The 20,004-nt window shown below is 39.6% G+C and overlaps 1 protein-coding gene across 10 annotated transcripts in view; it reads right to left on the bottom strand.

Moving 5' to 3' along the window:
- DTNA (dystrobrevin alpha) overlaps nucleotides 1-20,004 on the bottom strand; it is a 492,078-nt gene that overhangs the window by 233,014 nt on the left and 239,060 nt on the right. For 3 of the 10 annotated variants that reach the window (XM_069099883.1, XM_069099884.1, XM_069099882.1), the window contains exon 3: nucleotides 18,744-18,872. The exons of the other annotated variants lie outside the window; for them this stretch is intronic. The gene's annotated coding sequence lies outside the window, so the exon portion shown is untranslated. The remainder of the gene's footprint in view (nucleotides 1-18,743; nucleotides 18,873-20,004) is intronic. 10 annotated transcript variants of the gene reach the window in all.

Raw genomic sequence — 20,004 nt, 5'->3', positions numbered from 1 at the left:
TCTCAGTGGCTCACACAATTCTCTTAAGTCTATAAAGTATAGTTAAGCTGCTCAACTTCACTGAAAACAGGAGTTTCCATACTAGGAGTTTCTTACACAGGCTTGGTTCTAGGCACTGGGGTCATTGGGATAAAAAACAAAACAACTTTTCCCCTTGGGGACCATACTATATTTCTTGCATGTCAGTGCTTAAGGTTGTAAACCCAGGAACTCTTGCTTAGATAGTTTTGGCCTGATCCAGCTGGAAGAGACCTCCAGAGATGATTCATTTCATTGCTAACCTTATTCCTTAACACAAATTCTTCCACCCAGTGACACTGGTCTCATTGCTGTTCCATGAACAAGGCACATCTCTTGGCTACGGGCATTTTCTCTGGCTTGGAACTCTACCTCCTCTGCTCCACCTACTGACCTCCCTGGCAGCCTTTGAGCCCCAACTAACATCTCATCTTTTACTGGAAGCCTTCCTTAACCCCTCTTAATTCTAGTGCCTTCCCTCTATTAATTAGTTTCTATTTATCCTGTATATAGCATATTATACACATATGTGTATATACATATAGACATACATATGTGTGTGTATTTGCATGTCCTCTTCCCCACTAGATTGTAAGTTCCTTGAGGGCAAGGAACTTTTTGTATCCTGGTTAGCACAGTGCTGGGCACCTAGTAGGCACTTGATTGATTATAGACATGGTAATACTCAATCTAGACAGGTTTGCAGTAAGTTAAGAAAAGTTTAGAGGTTACCATCTTAAATAAATAAAGTCAACACTAAAAAAGGCAGTTGAACTTCAATAAAATAATATAACCTTCACCTAGGAAGCTGCTCTTTTTCAGACAATACCACATACTGCATTCTTGTAATGGCTTGGAATATAGCATAGAGAACAGTGCTTGTGAAAACCTTTCACGTGCTAGTGACAAGTTTGGAAGACTGAAATGTTCTAGACCCTTTCTATATGGATAACTTAAGACATATGAATCAAATATATCCATCCAACTCCTGAAAATCCTCCAAAAAAGTACTCAAACTCGAAGCCATCCTAATTTTGATGAGCATTTGCTATCAAGCTATTTTATGATCTTTTGTTTCAGATTGAGTTCATATCCCCCTGTTTCATCCTGAGTGAAAGACCACCTTCCAAAAAATAATTCTTCAGACACTAGAAAGTTATCAAAACACCTTTGAGCTCTCTTAGCTAAAAGGTTTCGTTCCCTTAATGTTGCCTTTTCCCCATTTTGCTCACTATCCTAGTTATTTTTATTATATTGCTTTGGACCATTTTCAAATTATACGCTGCTAAAATGGAAACACAACTAGTCACAGGATCTGCTTTGCAATTTCTTCATGCTACCCTACTACTAATACATCAGGATGCAATATATGCTCCTTGAAACCAGGAACTATTTTTTTTTCCTTCTCAGTATCCTTGGTGCTTAGCACAGTATACAGTACATAGTAAGTGCTTAAAAATGCTTGTTGATTGACTTAATGATGAAATGCTTGTTGACTGACTGTGGTGATAATTGGCTGCAGGCTGCATCTTTCTACATCTGGACTATTATGAACCCTAAACCTTTTCTGACATTAATTTTCTAGAAATTCATTCCAAATCTTGATTTCTTATTGCTTTTTTTCCTCCATCAATATGTTGTATTCCACTTGCCTCTTTTGAACCATTAACTACTGGTTTATGGTCAATAGGACACATTGGCTTTTAAGACATGGAATGTTAGTGCCGAAAGGGACTTTTAAGATCATCTAGTGCCTTATTTTGTCCACAAGGGCCAGAGAATTGCCTTGTTCAAAGTCACACAGCTAGTAAGTCTCCTAGTCACAAACCAGATCTGGTTTTCCTGACTCCCGTTCCATGGATCTTTCCATTATACCAGGCAGTCTCTAGAGATGTCAAGGTCATTTAAAATTCCAAATCTTTCCTCTATAATTCTTTCTTCCAGCTCCTCGTTTGGCATCCTCTATGAAGCCTGCCACATGCTCAGTATTTCAACTTTGAAATAATAGATGGGTATCATTTGGAGAGGGGAGACATTGCCACTTGTGGGAGAAAAGAACATTTGGTGTTGCCACTAGGGTGCACCTGCTGCTGGTAGAGAAAAAAATTGCTAAGAATGACTAGAAAAAAGAACATTTCACCCCATAACAAAACTAGAATATGGAGTTGTAATTAGGGTGGGGGAAACTCAGGCTTTTCCTCAGGGTGCTAAAAATTTATTGAGGGAACAGTTTCTTCCCAAAGGGTGGTGCTTTTCTCCTGCAAAGATTGGAAGATCAACATCCCCACCCATTATGGTCTGCACTAGTGTGCATTATATGGGGTAAGGTGCCTTCTTCTCCTTTTCCAAGGACCTTAGCCCCAGGATTCTATCGATACAACATCCCTTTCTGCTGCCTAATTCTACCATCCCCTTTTCCATTATAACTGGGCCTGTAATACGATTGTCCTCTGCCTCCCATCTATTGAACTGTATTTTGGATAGAGAATCCTCATCCCAATACCCCCACCCTGAACTGTTTTTTCCCCAGGTAAAAGAATCACTAGTTATACCTCTGTCAGAATACATAAGCATCAGTGTGAAAAGAAACTAAAAAAAATGGGCTAGATGAAGGATCAGGCTATTCATAAGGTAAATGAGCCCCAAATCTATTTAAGGTCAGTGAGAGCTCATTTGAATTCAATTATTGCATTAATATCACATTGAGGGAGCAGAGGAAGCCTGTGATTTGAGCTCAGTGGTACATTCTGTTGGCAAGTTGCCATATTCTACACCAAATGTAACCTTTGCATCACCTTCTGTGACAGCCCCACATCCTGTACACTCAGATAGATGGGCTTTCTGCTTTTATTGCCATGGTAATGTCTTTATTTAGATCAATGTATTCTTTCTCAGCCAGAGGTAGAAAAAGACATTTCTGGAAATCCAATCTTTTTTCAAGGCCAAGAGAACAAACAAATTCCTAAGACCCTGTCATCAGAAGTGTTCACTTTCTCTGTCTCTGAAGCTTCTGTACCAGATTTTCTCTAAACGATTTCCCTTCAACTGGCTCTAAGTTTAGCTATCAGGTCATAGGACTCTACAGAATAACTATACGATGTGTACAATCATGGTTGTAACATAAAAGGAAAATATGTAATGAAGTATAAAAAATTGGTTTCTAACTATTCCTTCATCATAAAGCACATTGGATAGAAAAAAAGAATTTGCTTTGCTCAAGACAGTAATCCTGTGATTATTAAGTCAAACAGTTCTGTGTGTGTGTGTGTGTGTGGTTTTCCTCTTTAAGGATGCTATATGAATTGGGATATTTAACATAGTATAATTTAGGGAAGCATTGTTATTGTTTAGTTTCAGTCACATCTGACTCTTCATGACCCCATTTTGGGGTTTTCTTGGCAAAGACACTAGAGTGGTTGGCCATTTCCTTCTTTGGCTTATTTTACATATGAGGAAACTGAGGCAAAGAATGTTAAATGACTTACCTAGGGTCACGCAGCTCTAAGTGTCTGAAGCTGGACTTGAACTCATGAAAATCAGTCCTCCTGATTCCAAGCCCAGCACTCAGTCCACTGAGCCACCTAGCTGCCCTAAAGTAACCATAGATAGGGTCATATCCTTTTTGGTTAGCTATCTCAGAGTAAGGATCAGGGAGGATACAGGAGAGTTCTGCCTTCTTTTTCTCTACCTTGTTCTAATCTCCAGTATAGTATTCAGTATAAGCAGGGGTAAAGTGAAAAGGATTCTGTGCTGACACTAGCTGTCGGGTAAGGTCATCTGTAAAATGAGCTGGAGAAGGAAATGACAAACCATTCCAGTATCTTTGCCAAGAAAACTCCAAATGGGGTCATGAAGAGTCGGGCACAACTGAAAAGACCAAACAATTCCAAACCCTAGAAGGGAGTTAAGTTTCTGCCCTTGGGGAATTTACCTACTAGGCGGTGAGATAAGAGATAGGAGTAAAATAGTTAGAAGTCAATTTGGAACTTAACTGTTTTTATTATTATTACCTACAGAATAAATTTAGGCACCAAATTTCCAAACATAGTAGAGGCCTAACTCACCAAATTGAGGTTTCTTACCAAGCTCGAGTTATTTCTGTAATTTACAGAAAGGGTTCTTCTTTTTGGCTTCTGGCATATGGAATAAATCTGAAAATTCTGTATTTCCTGGTGATTCCCAAAGATGGAATTCCTGATATTCATAAAGGGATTAGTAGCTTGGAGATTTAATCTATAAATAAGCGGTGATTGAGTCATTCCCTTCCTCTTTAATACTCTTTTGGGAAAGGAAGAAGTAACTAAGTAGAATTGTAGGGACACTCATTATTCATTGTTTGCCCTTCTTATTAAAGAGGACCATGACATCAAGGAGGTGATGCCATAACATGCAAGTGAATTGGATTTAAGTGAGGGAGGGCTGTGCAAAGTCACCAGCCTCACTTTCTCCTCCAGAACCAGTGGCAAGATATAGATCGGGATGACTGAGATGTCTCCTGTAGGGATGCTAACTGCTTGGTGAATGGAGTGTGTATCAAAGGTAATAAAGATTGAGGAGAGATAGAAATCCAGAGCCTTGGGTGGCTAGACCGGCCCTGGAGTCAGGAGGACCTGGGTTCGGATCTGACCTTAGACACTTAACACAAAAGCTAGCCATGTGACCTTGGGCAAGTTACTTAACCCCAATTGCCCTCCAAAAAGAAAAAAAAAAAGAAAATCCAGAGCCTTTTATCCAATGAGCACACGATGAATATGAATAATTGATAGCAATGGTGCTCAAGATGGAGCTAGGGCCAGCTGGAGGAGAAATTAGAGGCAAGAACCACAGGTGTCAAGAAGGCTGACAGAATGGGAAAGCGGAGTTAGGGGAGGAAGTCATAGAAATGACTGGGAGGAAGAAAGGGGAGGGAAACGAGGCTCAGGATAAAATTTCCTAAAATTACTGAGGAAAGCAGTAAAAAAGAATACTAATGAGATACATAAATGAGCACTATTTTGAATATTGAGGAAAAAGAACAAGGTAATGTTTGAAATTTCATTCAGTGCAATATAAAAACAGTTTAATGAATTTAAAGAGGTTAATTTTTGTATTTAAGTAACTGTTCTATGGAGTGGCTCGCCATGTGCAGGAACCAGACATACAGACAGAATACTTCTGTGTGTTTGTGTTGAACACCTGCTTTCAGTAAGTGCCTTCAATCTGAGACAGCCCCTCCAGTCCTGGGAGAATTAATTGGCACTCGGGGAGTTAATTGGAGCCATTGGAGCCTGACTCCAAACTGGGAGGTAATCCTCCCTTGATAATTAGCACTGGTCAGGCTTTTTATTAGAATACTTCATCCAATTTAGTGCCCCACAACTGAAATGGGTAATGGAGAACCTGGAGAAGGTCCGGAGGCAAGCAATGACAATGATTGGAAAATCAGCCCCATCGGAAAAAAATGAAAAGAACTGCATTTATTCAGTACAGAGAAGATGGGATATTATATAAATGACAGTGAACAGAGATATTATATAAATGACAGTGAACAGAGATATTATATAAACGACAGTGAACAGAGATATTATATAAACGACAGTGAACAGAGATATTATATAAATGACAGTGAACAGAGATATTATATAAACGACAGTAAGCCGCTTTCCACCTCTGTTATTACTAAGGACATGACAAACCAGGTTCTGACATGAGGGATCTGTGTGACCTTGGCTAAACTTCAGATGCCCTATCTGTTGTGGGGGAGGGAAGGGAAATAACGCTTCACCTAATTGTTCACTTGACAAGCATCGATTAAGGATCTGTTATCATTATTTATCATGCCCTCTGGGATTTCATCATCCTGAAAGATAGTCTCTGAAACTCAAACCTCTCAGGACCCCCTGCCCCTGGGTTTCCTCCTTCCTTGTGATTAGAGAGGACAGAGGGAGGACAGTGGAGAGCTCCTCCCAAACCCTCCATTTACGCCGTTTCATCATTTCCACCTGACTGTGCTTCTACGGACTCCATCATGCCCCCTTTCAGCTTCTTTTTATGTATTCTTCCCCCTTAGATTGTGAGCCCCTAGGGAGCAGAGACTGCTTTTTGTCTTTCTTTGTTTCCCCAGTGCTTGGCACAGAGCCACCTGGTACACAATAGGAGCTTAATACATGTTTATAGTCTGAATGATCTGTTAAGTGTGAGAATCTATTCTAGGACTTTAGAATTTAAAAAATAGCACATCAGTCATTGCCTCCAAGGAGTTCATTTGGAGATTAAGGAGGATGATACATACACAGATCATATTGCACGTGTTGTAGATATAATAAGCACAGCTTGAGGGGAGAGAAGTAACAACTGGGGAGAATGAGGAAAAGCCTCATTTCACTGGTAGCACCTGGCTGAAGATGTGAGGACAGCTAGGTGGAGATGGAGAGGTGGAGAGAAGCATCTCATGGAGCATGCTGGGCAGACACAGTGTTCCCCAGAACGCCTCTATCAAGTTCCTGGGATGCCTGGGAAATCTGGGGTGCAATGTGCTGGGTTCTTTTGAGATGATGAATAACCCCCCCCCCCCTTATTGGCAACTGATTAGGAAGATCTGCTGACTCAGTGGGTGTTTAAAAAGGAATGAAACTACTCTGGGTCTCTCTTCTCTTCCCATTTGCTGAATATAGAAGAATTCTTTGGGGCCCCTAGGTGGTGAAGTGAATGGAGTACCAGCCCTGGAGTCAGGAGGACCTGAGTTCAAATCTGACCTCAGACACTTAACACTTTCTAGCTGTGTGACCTTGGGCAAGTCACTTAACCTCAATTGCCCTGCCCTCCCCCCTCCAAAAAAAGAAAGAGAAGAAGTCTGGAGGATCTGGTTCCTTCCTCCCACTCCAGCAAAAACAGCAAACTCAGAGAACACTACAATTAAAACACATAAAACTTAAACCACATGTGTGGGTTTAGGTGAGTCTGAGCTTGGGCTTGGTCTTCTGATGGCCTCTTCTTAATAGAACTGTGTTTCTTTGCCTGATCATAGGTGATTGAGTGATGATCCTGAGAGAGACATTTCTAGCCAAATGGGTCATCTTAGAAGTTCAAGAAGGTGCCCTTTCTATTTCTACTGCAACACTTCTTAGAGAAGGTGATCACTGACAAGAGAAAAAGCCTAATAAGCACAATGTCTGGCACATAGTAGGCACTTTTATAAACATTTATTGACTAATTTCTAGCCTAGCTTGCCAAAAGACATGGACCTTAAGGCAATTGTTTGGATAGTGAAATGTGAAGTGCCTGTTCTGCCATCTTGCAAACTGCTTAATAGATGTTCAAATATCAACCAACAGGTAGAATTTGATAGTAGTACAAACGATTGCTTCTTGTTTAATTTTTTTTCCTGGTGAATCTGAGTTTACGAATCTTTTGTGCTTAGCAGTTTTGTGAGGAGAAATAAATGGCTGTAATCCTGAGCAACGTTGTATATTGAGTCAATTTCTACTCTACCCTTTAGGGAAGACCCAGACATGAATCAAACCTAAATTTTAAGTAATTTTCTACAGGGCTCTGGGTGGGGGGTGTAAAGAGGCAAAGAATGATAGGAAAGGGACTTGACCCTTCATTTACATGATCAGGCTTTCCCAGGGTTGAATCTCTCTCTCTGAAAGGGAAAGGGTAATTATTCCAGTCTTCAGGAGCCTGCAGTAGGTCCTCTTTTTGTTAGACAAATAAGGGGACAGTAATGTACAAAGGCATTGAGACAGGAGAGTGTTGTATATGGAAAATAGTAACCAGGCCAATTTGGCTGAAACATAAGGGACTGAAAAGGGGCATAATGTGCACCATCTACTCAGAGTTATTGGAGGGAAAGGCTTTGTAAACTTTACTGGATTATAAAAATGTTATTTATTACTTTTTATATGATTATAGCATGGCCTATGGAGGTGAGATTTGTGAAGAACTTACTGACATGATACCAGAACTGGCCAGGTGCAGTAGTCTGTGCTGATGGGGAGGCTGAGGTGGTGGATACCTTGAGCTTGGGAGTTCTCAGCTGCAATAGAGCCAAAGTCAATGAGACAGCCATACTAAGAGTGCTACTAGTGAGCCCCTCGGAGTGAAGGGCCACCAGGATGCCTAAGGAGGATCCAACTGGCCCAGACATCCAGTGCCTTCCTGACTCCCTTTACTCCAAAGAGTCATTCATCACAGGATCATACCTGGGCTTGCCTTCTCTTTGAAGTATCCATGCTTCTAGACATCAACACTCCTCTTCATCTGCTTCAAAATGTACCACACAGCAGCCCCTGATAATGATTCACGATGTTTTAATTTGTGAACCTTTCAAAATACCATGCTTGTGTTTTAGCAGAGGCCTCCTAGAGAGAGTTCTTTGGATGAAACCTTTGTCTCCAATCATGGTTTAGGAATTTAGGCCACCATGGATAAACCCTGGTGGGGCAAACTTTTTGGAAATCCTCAAATCAATATGGAGAGAGCATTACCCTATTCTCCCTACCTGTGATATGATTGAATTGTTTTAAAAGTCAGCATTATTCTATGTAAAATAAAAATTTGTATTAAAAAGTGCTATAGTTTTTATATTATATGGGGGGGTATTTCAGTGCTATATAGTGATAATGCTTTCTCTTCAGCAAGAACATTTCTTATATTGCTTGTCAGTCATAGCCCTACGTTTACTAGTCTTTCTTTGCTTCATTATAGTACTTCAGAAAAGACTTAAAAAATAAGCTTCAGGCTTTTTATATACTCAATTTGAGAAAGGCAAGATTGGAGTAAATACTAACTTTTTTTTTCTATTAGGGAAACTGAACAATCAGACTTAAAAAGGCATCTGGAAAAGCCCTTTGAGAGCATATGCACTTCTGGGCATTTGTCACCATATCTACTGTCTCCTTCCCTAGGGTATTTGTCCTTGTGGGGGAGGGATAGAGCAATCTTGACCCTATGGGTTTGGTTTCTTCTGGCTTCCCTCCCACTTCAGTATGAGGATGTTGTCCCTCTGGGGTTTCTGTCCTCCCCCCACCCTCATTTCCTCACAACTCAGAATGTGTGGGCCAAGAATGGCTCTGTCCCCAGCCCAAGGAGAAGGGATTGGGGATTTCTCCAGGACTGGTCCTAACAGTGACTTTTTAATGATTCTGCCCATGTGACCAAGTCCGTCATTAAAGCAACGTCCAAAGTGGGGAAAAAATGTTTCATACAAATCAGTGACTTAGTGTCTTGGATTCTCTTTGGCCTTTCTTTTTCTTTTGGAGTCCTTCTCCAAAGTACAGGATGAGATTATAGTATATTCCTGTTCTCATTTTGATAGCTGAATGTGCATCTTCTGAGAACTACTGGTCCAATAGCCCATTAAAACATCTGGAATGCCTGGTTCAGGGCTACCTGAGTATTCTATGCCCACCTGAAACTGTCAAGGTCACCTTGCTTTCTTGCTCTCTGACACACTGCCCCCTGGTTACTAAGCAACCACAACACTTTACAGTCAGGACACATGAAGCTTGAGCCTGGGATGGGGAAGGAGGGTTGAGAGAGAGTGTCAGGGTTTTAATGAGGAGTCCGTCCTGACCTGACAGAATATTTTCTTTGTCATTAGGTAAGAGATTATGAAGGCTGAACGTATCTGTCAGGAAGTAGATGACTAATTGTACTGAAAAACAGCTAAGCTTGAGTGCAACAACTCATACATACCGTTAGAAATGGAGTATGGAACACCTCTACAGAATCCCATTCATCTGAAGGAGGGAGAAATTCATCTGAGAAAGATCTGTGTTTAAGATGGAGATGTAGAGCTGTGTCCTTTAGACTCCCCCTTTTTTCTGCACTAAGTATTAAACCTGCCCTTATGTCTTATTGCTAGATAATCAAGAGTAATGCCATTGGAGCACACATTTTAGCACCTTTTATGATATGGAAAGTCTTTGTGTATAGGCCCTGTAGCTTGTACCCCATCATGATTATTAGTTATTTAAGTTTTCCTTCTATATGATGCATTTCAAATATTATTCTATCATATTAAGTTCAGAATCAGTATATGAAAAGAAGCAGTTATTAAGTGCCTAATAAATGCCAGGCAAGACATTTAGGTGGCACAATGGATAGAGTGCCAGACCTGAAGTCAGGAAGACTCATCTTCATGAGTTCATATCTGGCCTCAGACACTTACTAACTGTGTGACCCTGGGCAACTCACCTAACCCTGTTTGCCTTAGTTCCTTATCTGTAAAGTGGGTTAGAGAAGGAAGTGGCAAACTATACTGATATGTTTTCCCAAGGAAACCCCAAACGGGGTCATTAAGAGTCAGACCTGACTGAAAACGACTGAATGACAATAACAACAACTCACACTCATCAGTACCATCTACCCCTCTGAGTGGAGGGCTGACTAAATGAGCTTCCCCCACATCCTTCACTTAAAGAAAGAGCCCAGGCCAATGATTTCTTCTTTTTCCATCCAACCAGCATCCTTTTGCACTTTTCCATTATTATGTTGTACAAGATGTCTCCCCTACCCCCACTTTTTACCTTCCTTTTGTATGCTGTTTTCCTTCATTAAATTGTAAGTTCCTTGAAGTCAGGAACCCTAGGCTTAGCACAGTGCCAGGCATATGGCGGGCATTTAATAAATATTTATTGATTGACTGACTAGATTATTGGCCATGGGGCTAGAAAGGAGAATAGATTTAAGATCTATGGAAGAATCAACCAATCAGTAGAATTATTAGGTCTTTGATATGGGACAAAGATAAGTTAAACTTTGAGACTGGGAGAATAATGTTATCATGAATAGAAATGGCAAAGTCAGAAGAGGAAACAGGTTTAGGGAAAGGGGAAGAAAATTTACTACCTGGATGACCTTAGGTCTCTTACTACATTTCACCTCTGGGCCTCAGTTTCCTCATATGAAAGATTAGACAAGACAGTCTCTAAAGTCCCTTCTAGCTTAAAATTCTATGTTGAATTTGAGGTACCAGAGGGATATCCAAGTAAGATTATTTTAGATATCATCTATATTCTAAAAGGATCTACATTAATTTTTTAATCACTACACAATAGAAGTATTTAATCATACCTAGTCATCTAGGTTTCATAACCTCAGAGTTCTTTGAATTTTTTTTTCTTTCCCTCACCACTTCCACCCCTTCACTCAATAAATAACCCAATACCATGGATTGCACTGCCATAACACTTTTTACATGTTTCTCTTTTCTCTGCTCACATAGCTACTACTGCAGGCCCTTAATATCTCTCTTAGAGACTACTTTATTAATGTCCACAATTGGCTTGCTTGCACCTGGTCTGTTCCCTCTCCCATAGATCTAGTTGCCAAAATAATCATTCTATGCACATATAGCCAAAGTGCTTCCTTACTCAAAAGCCTTCAGTGGCACTCTTTTGTTTTTTAGGATAAACTCTTTGGTTTGGCATCTCTGGCCTTCCAAAATCTGCCTCCAATCCACCTTTTCAGCCTTATTTCATTTTACTCTGATTAATGCTTTCTCTGCTAGAGCTGAACTGGACATTTAGCTATTCCTCAAACTCAAAATTCCATCTCCTTTGTTGGCATCTGTATAAACCACCCTCCATGGCTAGAGTGAACTCCCTCCTCATCTAATAATAACTATATATTCAGAATCCTAATCTGCCTTTAGTATTCAGCCCACAACAGCCCAGGTGCCACTTTCTCTATGAAGCATTCCACATCCATTCCCCACTCCTCCACCCCATTGTCATTGTTCTCTGCCTCCTTGAATTTTCCCACATCCCTTTCTTTGGGTCTCTCCTTTGCCCATTTTATGTCCTATCTTATACTGTCCTCCTCTATGGGGTCTTTCTATTGCTCTATTAAAACACAAACTCCTCGAGGTCGAGGAATGTTTTTGCTTTTGCAATTACAGTACCTAACATGTACTTTGTACATAGCCCCTCCCACAGGGGCTAACTAAATATTAGCTGAATAGAATTAAGCAATTTTTAAGGATAGCAGAAGCACCCCTGCAATAAAGAACAGATATGTGACCCTAGAGAACTCCCATATTCATAGACCTTTCCTAACGGATCAGTCTTATCTTGAAAATAGCATCTTTGGGGCAGCTAGGTGGCACAGTGAATAGAACACCCGCCCTGAAGTCAGGAGGACCTGAGTTCGTTCACATATGGCCTCAGACACTTGACACTTAGCCAACTGTGTGACCTTGGGCAAGTCACTTAATCCCAATTGCATTACCCTACCTCCTCCAAAAAAGAAAGAAAGAAAGAAAATAGCAGCTTTATTGTCTTCATGTTTCTTGCTTTCCCCCTCTAATTTGAAAATAACATTGTGGAGATCCTTTTCCTCATTCACCTTCATGCCACACATTCTCTCCCTTAACCCAACAAATAATTATTTCCTTAAATTCAAATGAGAGTCACCTTTAGGACTTTATATAGACTGACTGCAAAGCACTTTGAATTTCACCATGGTTGCTTTCTGATTATTTTCTCTAAATATTCACCTAAATACACCATTTGTTCATCTTTCCCAATACTATCTTGGAGCCTATTTCAATGCCTTCCTCTTCCTCATCTCCACTTTCTCTTACTTCTGCTTGTTCACTGCCCTTTGATAGCATCACACAAAGGTATAATTGGCCATCTAGCTGGCTTCCTTCTGCAAACTTTAGTTTAAGACACTAACTTAACTTTCTTATTTTAGTGAAGTTCTATCCCTTCAATGCACCCTGTTTTTTCCTCCACGTAGCCTAATTAATGCCATTAAATATATACATATGCACACAGGTATATGTATATACATACATAAATGTGTAAATATGTGTGTACACACACACACACACACACACACACACACACACACCTTGATTATGAAAGTGGGGAAAATACTCTTGGGATGATCCATGGCTGCCATCTTTGGTGCCACCAAGGACATGATCTCCTCAGTGTTGGGATCTACTCCATGATGTTCTTATTACATGATCATCGCATTTTGCCTTATGTGGTCATACCTAATGGTGTCTTTTAGAATATTTTCAAGTTCAAGGACCAGGCATTCACTTATCCTTGTATCCTTCAAGCTTAGGACAGATCCTGGCACACAGTAAGCTCCTAATAAATGCTTGTTGACTGACAGATAACTATCATGTCGCTGTAAATGTAGACTCTTCTGAGGTCATTCTTTCCGTTTCACAGTGTGCACCCATACAGCATCGTTGTAAGATGTTTTTGTTTCTGCTTTTGTCCTGACCTGTGATGTCATCCATGTAGCAAATTCCTCACTCCCTCCATCAGTGCAGATAAGCAACCATTCTTTTTTTTTTTTTTTAAGCAATTGGGGTTAAGTAACTTGCTCAAGGTTACACGGCCAGTTATTATTTCTGGGTGTGGTGCTGAGTATCTGAGCCTGGATTTGATCCAGGTCATCCCGACACTGGAGCCAGTACTCTTACTCGCTGAGCCACCTGGCCGCCCCGATAAGCAACCATTCTACAACGTAAAGTCTTAAAGGGTTCAAGGGCACTGAGATAAACACAAAGTTCAGGTGGGTTATAGGCAGATCTTTTGAACCCAAGTTTTTCTGACTCTAAACCCCTCTATGTCCTAGGTCATGCTGCCCCCTCCACAAATCAAGACTAGTTCTTGTCACAGCTTGGGATCACTAAACAAGCTAAATTATTTCTTCCTGCTAATAATACTGCTTTATGATACAGATCATTCTTACATGGTACTGGTGGTTACCTCATTCCAAGTGAGTACCTGAAAAGACCTTAGCCTAAAAGGGTCAGGCTCTCCCATTACATCCTGGGTCATCTCTAGTCATCCTGAAAATATGGGTCACTGGACCCAGATGACTCTGGAGAAGAAAGTGGGGCTAGACAGCTTGCACAGCCCTCCCTCACTCAAATCAAAGTCAACTGCAAGTCATGTCATCATTTCCCTGATGCCGTGGTCCTCTTTGAAAATGAAGGATAAACACAACATGGTACCAATATACACTTAAAGGAGTCAGAGCTACCTAGGGCCTCACGGGTCATTATTCCAACCTTTTGCAGAGAAGGAAGCTAAACCCCAGAGGGCAAAGTGATTTTCCCAGGTCACACAAGTAGTAAGTAGCAGAGGCAGATTTGAACAAAAGTCTTATAACTACAAATTCAGCGCTTCGACTATTATGTCACAGACCTAGACAAAATTATTCCTCCTGCCACTCCCAAACAAAAGTATAACAATATGTTTGATACTTTCTTTGTGTCCCTTTTACTTGACAGAACTCTTGGTAAATATTAGGCGCTTAATAAATGCTGTTGATTCATTGATTGTATAGTCATTCTGTATAATGTGATTTTTCTTCACGGCTGATGTGAAGTCTGCTCTTTCAGAAGAAACAGTCAGGTTTATCTTTCTCACCCGTCCTCTCTCTTTCAGCACTATGTTTTTCTTCCCAAGGATCCAGAAACATTCCAAATAGTCTGAAGCACTTTGTGTGCCTATTCCCTGTCCCATGATCTGGTTCTCTAGTTATTCTCCCTCCCTGCCGGTCAGGGTTTATGCCATCCTATGGCACACGTGTGTACATGTAATACTGAAGACACACAGTCCCTTAACCCAACAGAATATCTTAACCAATGTGATTTTGGAAGCACCTAAGAGAAACAAACCTAAAGGGACATGTTTAGGCGTTGAGAATTTTGAAACTCCTCAATCATATGATCAAGGTGGCAGCCTACCCCTAACTATGAGTGTCTCTGTGTTTCCTCGTTGTGGATGCTAAAGGATTCCATAGCCTTGTTAAAGGCCTCAGCAAGTCTGATGATCAAGCCATTTATTTATTCTCTGAGAGCATTCCACATTGGATATTAAAGGTTCAGCACTCACTTTCACCCCCCCCCCCAATGTTCTGTTTCCAATGGCAATGGGAACACGATGTCCTTTTGAGATGTAAATGCACTAAAACTGACAGTTGAGCAACCCTGCTGACCTCTGAGGAAGAGGGTAAAAAGAATAAAGTCTACATAAATAAAAGAAAAAGAAAGTAGCCAGGCACTTACACTCACAAATAACCCAGTGAAGAGCAGAAATGATTAAGTTAAAAGCTTCATTAGTACTAAGGAACTCTTAGACTGGCAATGCTAGAACAATGATGAAGTATTTACTTGTCAAAGAGGACAGACACTTCTCTCATGACACACCAGGTATTCATTAGAGGAAGTGCAGCCTTGCTAAACAGTACGCCAGCTCTTAAAGCATCTTGGGTAGCAAACAGCCATAACTAACAGAAGGATGACGGATCATTCAGCTGTGGAGAGAAGCTGCATAATCGAAGAAATCAAAAGGCTCTGCATTTAAATATGAATGTTGGAATGAGTGACAGGAGATCACTGAAGGGGGAGTCTTCGTATTAGATTGAGTTGTGCTAAATGTCAACCTACAAAACTAGAAACAAAATTAAAATCCTATCTGGGAATGCTTTTTTGTAAATTCTAAACTGACTCATGTTAATATTTGTAACAATAACAAGTCTGCACTGCTATTAAGAGCAGCCAAGAAGATTTTTTTAAGAATACTAATACACAGAATAATGGCTTAAAAAAAAGGACAACCTCCAACTTATTTCCTAGGCAACATTTATTTGCTTAGAGAATGCAAATCGCAGTTGCTCTTTTTCTTTTTTGCTTTTTGGAGGGGGAAGGTAGGGCATTTGGGGTTAAGTGACTTGCCCAAGGTCACACAGCTGGTTTTTGTGTTAAGTGTCTGAGGCTGGATTTGAACTCAGATCTCACCGAGAGAGAGAGAGAGAGAGAGAGAGAGAGAGAGAGAGACAGACAGACAGACAGACAGACAGACAGACAGACAGAGAGAGAGACAGAGAGACAGAGAGAGACAGAGAGAGATAGAGAGAGAGACAGACAGACAGAGACACAGAGACAGAGACAGAGAGACAGAGACACAGAGACAGAGACAGAGAGAGAGACAGAGACACAGAGACAGAGACAGAGAGACAGAGACACAGAGACAGAGACAGAGAGAGAGACAGAGACACAGAGACAGAGACAGAGAGAGACAGAGAGACAGAGGGAAATAGAGACTGACACAGAGCGAATAAGTGTATCTGAATTTCAGATAGAAAGAATTACTAAGAATACAGGCTTTTCATTTGATCCTCAAGAGGTGACTTTAACAGTAGCCAACTTAATTTTCCCATATTTTTTAAAGGGTCCTTAAGTTGAGCTCTGGGGAACTTCATTAGACAAAGTTCTTCTAAATGTATGCAAATCACAACTATGTTTTGGTTTATAACATCTTTGCTCCACACAGTTATAGCAAATTAAATTTAAATACCCTTCAAATTATGAGAGAATTAATCAATCTCATTCTGAAATTACTCAAAAGTGCAATTGAAACATCACCACCAACCAGCCTAGATATATTCATCAGGTCACCATCATCCCCCCTAATGTATTACTAAATATTTACATTTGGATGTGAGTATAACTGAGTTTCTGGAAATTCACAACACTTTACATGAAATAAAGAAGTCCTCATTTTGAAGATTTGACTCCCAGAGGGGGCTATTTTCTAATAGAAAGCCCTCTTTCCCACTTCCCAGTTCTTACCCTTTGTTAACTCCTCCATTTTTGGCAGTTAATATGAAGGACCTCTTATTTCACTGGCGTTGGAATTCCCTGACCTACACAAATCTCTTGTCCACAGTTAAATAACTAGCAGTGTCAGGGCTGGGATTTGAATCTGTGTCTTCCTGATTCCAAAACCAACACTAGCCACTGGAACATACTGCCTCTCAATTCTATGATTAAATTCACAAAATGTTAGAGCTAGAAAGAAACTTAGAGATTATCTAATCCAACTACCTCATTTTACCTCAGTTAGCAAAATTAAGGACCAATAAATTGTGTGACTTGGCCACAATTACATCACTATTGTCTTGGTCCAAATCTAGGCATTTCCTCCAAAAAAGAGATCAGTTGGAAAGGAAAAGATAGTGTATAAGTCTAGAATAAGACAGTCTTGATAATAAACCAACACTTGAGTTTTATACAAGGCAGATATGCAGAAAAAGCTAGAATCAAAATGGAAATTAATGGCAGAATAACCCCCTTTTATTTTTAGAACCTCTACCAATACTTGTCAGATTAATGCAAGGTACCAGCCTAAGGCAATTTTGGCATCTACTATTTACTTTTTCATATCTTGACTACAACAGGATGGTAATTAAGGATTTGGGTTTAATTTTTTTTCTTTTTTTGTTAAGGTCCTCAGGACAAAGAATTATTAAAAATCTCTTCATGTAAAAAATGTAACATAAACTAAATCACAAAAATTGACAATGTCAAGAACTTAAAAGTAAGACTCCTTAAATTTTATTTTTATTATAAACAAAATATTAGATTTTCAAAATGGCATCCTGTTTGATATACATTTGACAATGCATTGTTCTGGTACTAAAAGAGTATTTATTGAATGAATGATTGATATTCAAAATGAAATCATGACTCAGGTTCAGTTCAGGCAGAAATGTCACTCATTCATTTTTTGACCTTGGACAAGTCACCTCTCTAGGATTCAGTTTCCTCATTTGCATGATTATTTGGGCTAGATAATCTCTAACCTGAAAATCTATGGGTACATAAAACTGTCAATGATACAAACACTACTGTGATCTAGAATAAAATTTCCATCTTGGTCTTAATCCATTGAAAAATTACCTTGTCTCATTCACCCTTAATACATTTAATCATAGTTTCTTTTTTTTTTCCAGACCTGTGACTTCATCAGTATTGGAATTTTCTGTGAGGAAAGTCCCTCAGTTAATGTAGATCAGTAACTGTTCAGCAATTCACACTCTTAGAAAGTTGCCTGGGGCAATGAAATGTTAAATGATTTGCTGCGTTATCATATAACCAGTATGTGCCTGAGACAGGGTTTGAATTCAGGTTTCATTGACCCTAATGCCAGTTCTCTATCCATTTTGCCACTCTTATTTACAACTATATATGTATATATGTATTTGTATGTGTATTCACTTGATGGATATTAGGACAGTCCTAAATATTATGATACTATGAAATTTTTCTAATAGTAATAAGAAAGAGATCCGAGGGAATAAGGTACATTTTTTTTTGTATTCTGGTAAATATTTAATAAGCAGGTTACTGAGTAGTACAACATTTTTAATGTTAATCTTTACCATTAACATCTTCTCCATCACTTTTGTAAATTTATAGGCAATCAACAAAACAATAAAGCCCTCATTTGTAGCATTTGATAATTTCTAAGGTGTAAAGGTTCACCCTGAAAATTTAATGATTAATTCTCTCCAGCCAGTATACTCTGGTTCTAGCACCCTCCAGGTTATAACATGGATTCAGATGAATTCCAAGAACAGAAGCATGTTTCTATGTCAGCTTTCAAATTACAAAGTATTTCCATAAACATGATCTCATTTGATTCTCAGAAAAACCCTTCTAAGTAGCCAACATACGCACTGTTATCCCCATTTTGCAAATAAAAGAAAACTGAGACTTAGAGCCCTTCAATGACTTGCCCAAGATCATATCACTAATAAGTAGCAAAGCAAAATCAAGGTCTCCACAATCTACCACCTTGCTTAAAAAAAATATGAAAGGAAGCACTAGGAAGTACTAATCTTAAACTTTGACCCTTTTCACACAAAGAACATTGGAGGTACAATCTAGTGCCCAGCTTAAATTCTCTCACACACACACTCACCTAAAACTCTATGAAGGTACAGCAGGAACTTTCCAAAACCATATATTTTCTGTTCTCTGAAATGGCAGCTGACTATGGAACTTAAAGGTTTCCAAGCACTTGATCCAGGGACTGGTAAATCCTAATTATCTGCAATGGAGAAAAATACACTTCTAATTAGCTAGCCAAGCCCACACTGCCTTGTTTACTTACAGAAACAGCAAGTCAAATTCAGCAGGTCTAGATCAAATGGAACATATATTTCTCCACAATTGTACAGTATGTACAATGCAAAAATGACTTATCCCTACTGGGACACATATTGTATCACCTCAAAAATCAAAACAGCTTGCATTTACACAGTATTTTTCCCTCTGATGATGCTGTGAGCTAAGTAGTGAAAGTACAATTTTACAAATGAGGAAACTGAGACAAAATGGGATGAAATTACTTCCCCAAAGTCTCAGGACTAGTAAGTGTCAGAGTGAGGATTCAGACTAAATGTCTTCAGCAAGAACGGTGTTTTTCCCTCTACCTTATTTTGCCCTCTCTACTTTGCTATTTCTGTGGTTATTGTCCGGTCCTTTCAGTCGTGTTGACGCTTTGTGACCCCATTTGGGGTTTTCTTGGCAAAGATAATGGAATGGTTTACCATTTTCTTTTTCAGCTCATTTTTACAGATGAAGAAACTGAGGCAAACAGAGTTAAGTGACTTACACAGGGTCACACAGCTAGAAAGTATCTGAGGTTTTCCCGACTCCAGGTCTGGTGCTTTATCCATTTTGCCACATAACGACCTCACTTTAGTACTTAAGTATAGAATCTAAGAATGTTATGGTTGAAAATCTTAGGCACCATCTAGTTCAAGGTGTTGGTTATAAATAAGTAAGAAAACAGACTGAGAGAAACGAAGTGAATTACTGAAGATCAACCAAGTAAAGGTGGCACTATTTCAGAGTTAAGTATGATGATTCTTAGTTTGGTGTTCTTAGCATTTAAAAAGTCAAGTAAAAGAAGATGTATTTTTTTTTAAAGGAATTGGGGTTAAGTAACTTGCTCAAGGTTACACGGCCAGTTATTTTTGGGTGTGGTGCTAAGTATCTGAGCCCGGATTTGATCCCCAGGTCATCCCGACACTGGGGCCGGTGCTCTTACTCACTGAGCCACCTGGCTGCTCCTAGAAGATGTATTTTGTTATTGTTTTAATTTCCCACAAGAAAATATGCTGATTATAAATCATACTTGAGTTTTATTGAGTTTCATACAGGTTGGATAAGCAGAA

Source organism: Petaurus breviceps, unplaced genomic scaffold, assembly GCF_028583685.1.
Source record: "Petaurus breviceps papuanus isolate PSGF00001 unplaced genomic scaffold, PetGlider_PUasm1.0 38, whole genome shotgun sequence".
Taxonomy (NCBI): Eukaryota; Metazoa; Chordata; class Mammalia; order Diprotodontia; family Petauridae; genus Petaurus; species Petaurus breviceps.
Note: the sequence above shows the minus strand (reverse complement) of the source record. Positions and strands in the feature narration are given on the sequence as shown.